Source organism: Asparagus officinalis, chromosome 7, assembly GCF_001876935.1.
Source record: "Asparagus officinalis chromosome 7, Aspof.V1, whole genome shotgun sequence".
NCBI classification, from domain to species: Eukaryota; Viridiplantae; Streptophyta; class Magnoliopsida; order Asparagales; family Asparagaceae; genus Asparagus; species Asparagus officinalis.
Window position 1 is genome coordinate 145,794,285 of NC_033800.1, and position 6,717 is coordinate 145,801,001.

Below are 6,717 nucleotides of genomic sequence, written 5' to 3' on the forward strand. Positions count from 1 at the left end.
TGAATTTTTGCCTTCATGAAATTATTTGTTCATGGATCAAAATGACTTAAAATGATAAAAAAAAAAATCATGTGTTACAGCTCTTGAAAATTATAAATTTTAGAATTCACAAAATTATTTGGTAATGGGTTGAAAAGACTAAAAATATGAAAAAATTGGCTTTAATGGTCAGGAAATCCTTAATTTTGGCCTTTATGTTATTTTTGTCAAAGGGTCGAATGAGAAAACATGGCAAAAAATAGCGAGTTATAGGTGCTCATGAATTTGTGAATTATGGCATTCATGAAGTTATTTATTAAGGGGTTGAAAAGATTTAAAAAATGGCTAAAAATTGTGTGTTGTCGCTCTTGAAATCATGAATTTTAGACTCTGTGAAATTATTTCGCATGCTAAAAGTCAGGTCTTATAGCTCATGAAGCCATAAATTTTGGCCTCAGTGAAATAATTTGCCCATTGGAGAAGACAACTAAAATGATAAAAATTTATGAGTTATAGCTCATGAAGTCCTTAATTTTTGTGTCCATAAAATTATTTGTTAATGCGTCAATATGACACAAAAAAGGCTAAAATTGTGTGTGATAGCTAATGAAATCGTGTATTATAGCTAACTGAAATTATTTGCCAAGGGGTTAAAATGACTAAAAATTAGATCATGAAATTGTGAATTTTTGCATCCACAAATTAATTGTCATTGGGTCAAAACAGCTAAAAATGCCAAAGAATCGTGCGTTATAGCTCATGAAATTTGGCCTCCATGAAAGTGTTTCTCAATGGGTCAAAATGACTAAAAATGGTAAAAGTCGAGCATTACAGCTCATGAATTTATGAATTTTCACCTCAGTAAAATTATTTGCTTATTGGATGAAACGATTAAAAATGGTAAAAATTTTGTGGGATATAGCTCATGAAGTACTGAATTTTAGCGTACATAAAATTATTTGCCAATATGCCAAAATGACTAAATGACTAAATATAGCCTAAATTTGTGCAATATAACTAATAAAATCATGAACTTTGTCTGAGTGAAATTATTTGCCAATGGGTTATATCGACTAAAAATTGTCAAACATTATGCATTTTAGCTCATGAAATTGTGAATTTTGGCATTCATGAAATTATTTCCTGATTAGTTAAAATAACTAAAAATGACAAAAACTCATAAGTTATAGTTCATGAAATTGTAAGTTTTGGCCTCATGGGTCAAAACAAGTGAAAATGATCATTCATTGTGCATTACAGATCATGAAATAAAAAAAAAATCTCCTCAAAGAAATTAATTGCCTATAGCTAAAAATGACTAAAAATGGCCAAAATTCATGGGTTATAACTAATAAAATGGCGTACTTTGTCCTCCGTATAATATAGCTCATGGAATCGCAGATTTTGGGGTCCATGAAATTATTTGCTAATAGGGTCGAAACGATTAAAAATGGCCTAAACTCATGCGTTATTGTCAATAAATTTGTGAATTTTAGCCTCAACAAAATTACTTGGCCATGGGTCGATATGGCTAAAAATTATAAAAAACCATGGGTTATAACTAATAAAATCATGAATTTTTTTCCTTCATGAAACTATTTGCTAATTGGTAAAAATGACATAAAATAGTCCAGAATTATGTGTTATATCTCATGAAAATTGTGAATTTTAGCATACACGAAATTATATGGCAATGGGTCAAAATACTAAAAATGTGAAAAAAATGATTTAAATCTCATGAAATCCTTAATTTTGGCCTCCATGTAATTATTTACCAATGGGTCAAAATAATAAAAAGGCTAACAATTGCACGTTATAACTCAAGAATTTATGAATTTTGGCATCCACGAAATTATTTATTAAAGGGATAAAATGATTAAAAATGCCAAATTTAGGGTTATGGCTTATGAAATTGTGAATTTATGCATCCACGAAATTATTTGGTAAAGGGTCAAAACAACTAAAGATGGCCAAAAATCATGCGTTATAGCTTAAGAGATCATGAATCTTGGCATTTATGAAATTATTTGTCGATGGGTGAAAATGACCAAGAATGGCCAAAACTCATGCGATATCGCTTATGAAATCGTGAATGTTATCATCCACGAAATTATTTGCCAATGGGTGAAAATGACTAAAAATGGACAAAAATCATGTATTACAACTCTTGAAATCATGAATTTTGACCACCATGGAATATAGCTCATGATTTCTTGAATTTTGGATTCCATTAAATTATTGGCCAATGGTTGAAATGACTAAAGTGACCTAAACTCTTGCACTATAACTAATTAGATCATGAATTTTGGCCTAACTAAATTATTTACTTGTGAGTTGAAATGATAAAAGTTGCAAAAAATAGTGTGTTATAGTTCATAAAATTGTGAATTCTGAAATCCATAAAATTATTTTCCAATGGGTCAAAACGACTACAATGGGGCAAAATTCATGCTTTATTGCTCATGAAATCGTAAATTTTGGCCTTAAAGAAAATATTTCCCTATGGGTCATAATGATAAAAAAAAGTTGTTAAATATCATGAGTTATAACTAATCGAATTGTGAATTTTCAGCTTTAATCGAATATAGCTCATTCAATCATGAATTTTAGAGTTCATGAAATAATTTGCCAATAACCGAAATGAATAAAAATAGCCTAAAATCATGTATTATTGCTAATGAAGTTGTGAACTTTAGCCTCAATGAAATTATTTGCATATAGGTCGAAACGACTAAAAAATACCAAATATCATAGGTTATAGTTAATGAAATCATGAATTTTGGCCTCCATGAAATTATTTGTCAATGGATCAAAATGACTTAAAAAAATGGAAAAAATCATCTCTTGTTGCTCCTTAAAATCATCATTTTAACGTCCGTGAAATTATACCAATGTGTCAAAATGACTAAAAATTGCCTAAAATCTTGCATTATACCTCATGAAAAAAATCTTTAATTTTGGCATCCAAAAAATTATTTGTCAGTAGGTAATGAAATCGTGAATTTTGGCCTCCACGAAATTATTTGTTAGAGGGTCAAAACGTAATGGCAAAAAACCTGCATTATAGCTGATGAATCTCTAAATTTTGGTTTCCATGAAATTATTTACTAACAAGTCGAAACAATTAAAAATGGTAAAAAATTATGCATTATAGCTCATGAATTCGTGAATTTTGGCATCCATAAAATTATTTATCAATAGGTTGAAATAACTAAAAATAGTCAAAAATCATGTGTTATAACTCATAAACTATGAATTTCGACATCCAAAAAATTATTTGTGAATGGGAAATGGACATAAATCTTGCGCTATAGCTTATGGAATTGTGAATTTTGGCATCCATGATGTTAATTTCCAGTGGGTTAAAATGACTAAAATAGCCAAAAATCATGCATTATAGGTCATAAAATCATTAATTTTGACCTATGTGAATTACTTGCCTATGAGTTAGAATAACTAAAAACTACCAACAATCGTACGTTATAGCTCATAAAATTGTGAACTTTGGTATCCACAAAATTATTCACTAAAGGGTCAAAACAACTAAAAATGGCTAAAAAGCATGCCTTATATCACATGTAATATTGAATTTTGTCCTCTACGAAATTATATGCCAATGGGTTGAAATAAGTAAAAATGGACAAAAATTATGTTCTTTACATGCGTTTGTGTGACTGGCGATGTCTGGTTATCTGGTATTTTAATACACTGTTAAATTGTGTATTCTACACATGAGTTGATTATGGACATGAGTTTAGGATTCACTCATCGAGACACGAGTGTGAATAGTATATATACATTTTACTTACATCATTTATTTGTATTACGCTCATCATATGCAGTCCTCGTGTTGGACATTTATCTATTACGGCCCATGTGTTGGACCATAATCATATACAGTCCTCATGTTGGACATTTACCTATTGTGGCCCATGTGTTGGACCTTAATCATATGCAGTCCTGTGTTGGACATTTACCTATTACGACCCATGTGTTGGACCTTAATTATATGTCGTCCTCATGTTGGACATTTATCTATTGCAGTCCATGTGTTAGACATTCATCATATATAGTCCATGTGTTGGACACTTATCGAGTTGTCTTATCTAATATATAGCAGGTGAAGTCCATGTGTTGGACACGTATCTGATATCTGTCAGGACACCTTTGATATGGTTTGTGATGGAGTTGTCTTTTCTTATTGTTCCATGTAGTAGATTTTGGATTTGGTATTTAGCTATTCACAATTTGAGCTAACGGGGTATTCGACATATCTATGCTCGTGTTTTGGATTTCTAAATATTAACATCCATATATTTCAGAGTAGATGATTGCTTATATGTATGTATTAACAAGTATTTTCTTTATATACGGGGAAAATGATCTAGGCATGCTACGTTTAATAGATAGAGCCTCCACTTTATTTAGTAGCCCTTCCCCGGGGGCGGATGGAGGTAATCTTGCTAGCGCTCTGATGCTCTTATTGTTGTCCTTTATTTTATTTTATTTTAACTTTCAGGCGGCTCAGAACATCGGAGGGCCGCGGGATGACGGAGTTATTGCATAGTCGTCGTCATATGAGTTACTAGTAGAGACTCCACAGTAGAGTTATTTTCATTAGGACATTAGAGTTTTGTATCACATTTTGTAAAAGTTATGAGCCTTAGTTATATTTTAGTTGTTTCATGTCGAGACATATTTATTTATTTTGGATGTCGGATGTATTCCAGATTGTTCACTAAGACATGATTTATATATGAGATACTCCTTTCTATATCATGTCTATTATAGTTATTTCCATTTTTACTTGTTTTGTACCTACACTTTACTTTGATTCCACTAGAGGATATTACTGTGATTGGTAAAACTTGATGTTGCACAGTGTGGGTACCTGACAGGTTTGACATCTCTGGGTTTACCTTAGACTATAGTCATGTGTGAAATGGTAAATATTTTAAACTCTACAAAATATTTAGAATATTGTTCAAGTGAACTCTACAAAATATTTGTCATATTGTTAAAATGAACAAAAACAGACAAAATTATAGGTTATATCACTTGAAATCGTAACTTTGAACTCTAAATTATTTACTATTGGGTCGAAACGTACCAAAAGGCACAAATATTGTGAGTTATAGTTCATGATATTGTGAATTTTAAACTCCATAAAATTATTTGTCATTTCTTCAAAAAGATTAAAATTTTAAAAATTGTATAGCTCTTGAAATCATGAATTTTAACCTCTATAAAATTAGGTTTTTTATTAAGTCGAAATAATAGAAAATGCAAACAAATTTATTAGTTATAGGTCATGAAATCATGAATTTTAAACTCCACAGAATTATTTACATTTGGATCAAACGGAATAAAATTTTCAAAAATTATGAGTTATAGCTCATTAAATCGTGTATTGTGAACTCTGTAAAATTAATTTCCATTAGGTTGAAATAAACAAAAACTACAAAATAATCATCATTATAGCTCATGAAATTGTAGTATTAAACATCACAAAAAATTTTGCCATTAGAATGAAGGGAATGAAAAATTCAAAAAGCATGGATTATAGCTCATAAAATTGTGAATTTTGATTCTATAAAAATTATTTGCATTGAGTCAAAATAAACAAAAGTAGATAAAAATTATGGGTAACAGCTCATAAAATCATGAATTTTTTAATTCCAAAAAATGCTTGCTATTCAATTGAAATGAACAAAATTTGGACAAAATTTGTGTGTTAGAGCTCATTAAATCGTGGGTTACAGCTCATGAAATTGTGTATTTCAAATTATAGAAAAATAATTGTCATTGGGATGAAGCGAGTGATAAAATTCAAATATCATGGGTTATAGCTCTAAATATCATGAATTCTGAACTCTGTAAAATTCTTTTTTCCATTGGGTTGAAGTAAATGAAAATGTGCAAATATCATAGTTTATAGCTCATGAAATCATTAACTTTTAAGTTCACAAAATTAATTGTCATTGAGTCAAAATAAATATAAAAACTTAAAAACAATAGGTTATAGCCCATAAAATTGTAAAGTTTAAACTCTACAAAAGTATTTATTATTGAGTCTAATAAAACAAAAAAATCTAAAAATCATGAGTTATAGCTCATGAAATTGTGAATTTTAAATTTTAAAAAATATTTGACATTGGATCAAAACAAACAAAATTGGACAGAAACTATTTGCTATTAGTCTTAATGAACAAAATTGGACAAAAATCATGTGTTATAGCTCAAGCAATCATAAAGTATGAACTTAAAAAAAATATTTATCATTGGATCGAAACAAAAAATAAATAAATATCATGGGTTATAAATCAAGAAATTATGAATTTTAAACACTATAATATTTTTTATCATATGGTCAAAATGAAAAAAAAATAGTAGGTTATAGCTATTAAAATCATGAATTTTAAATTCTATAAAATTATTTACCATTGGGTCAAAATAAATGAAAATGTACACATATGGGTGATATAGCTTAAGAAATCACAATTTTTAATCTTTAAAAAAATTATTTACCATTGGATCAAAATTAACAAAATGGGAAAAGAATATTTGCTATTAAGCCATAATTAACAAAATTGGACAAAATTTATGTATTATAGGTTATGAAATTATGAATTTGAACTTTAAAAAACCATTTGCCATTGGATCAAAATGAATAAAATTGGTAAAAAATCGTGGATTATAGCTTATAAAATCATCGATTATAATACATGAAATATTGAA

General features: G+C 29.0%; 1 protein-coding gene across 1 annotated transcript in view; it reads left to right on the forward strand.

Moving 5' to 3' along the window:
- LOC109849046 (glutamine-dependent NAD(+) synthetase) overlaps positions 1-4,712 on the forward strand; it is a 53,798-nt gene extending 49,086 nt beyond the window's left edge. The window contains exon 15 of the transcript XR_002248975.1: positions 4,499-4,712. The gene's annotated coding sequence lies outside the window, so the exon portion shown is untranslated. The remainder of the gene's footprint in view (positions 1-4,498) is intronic.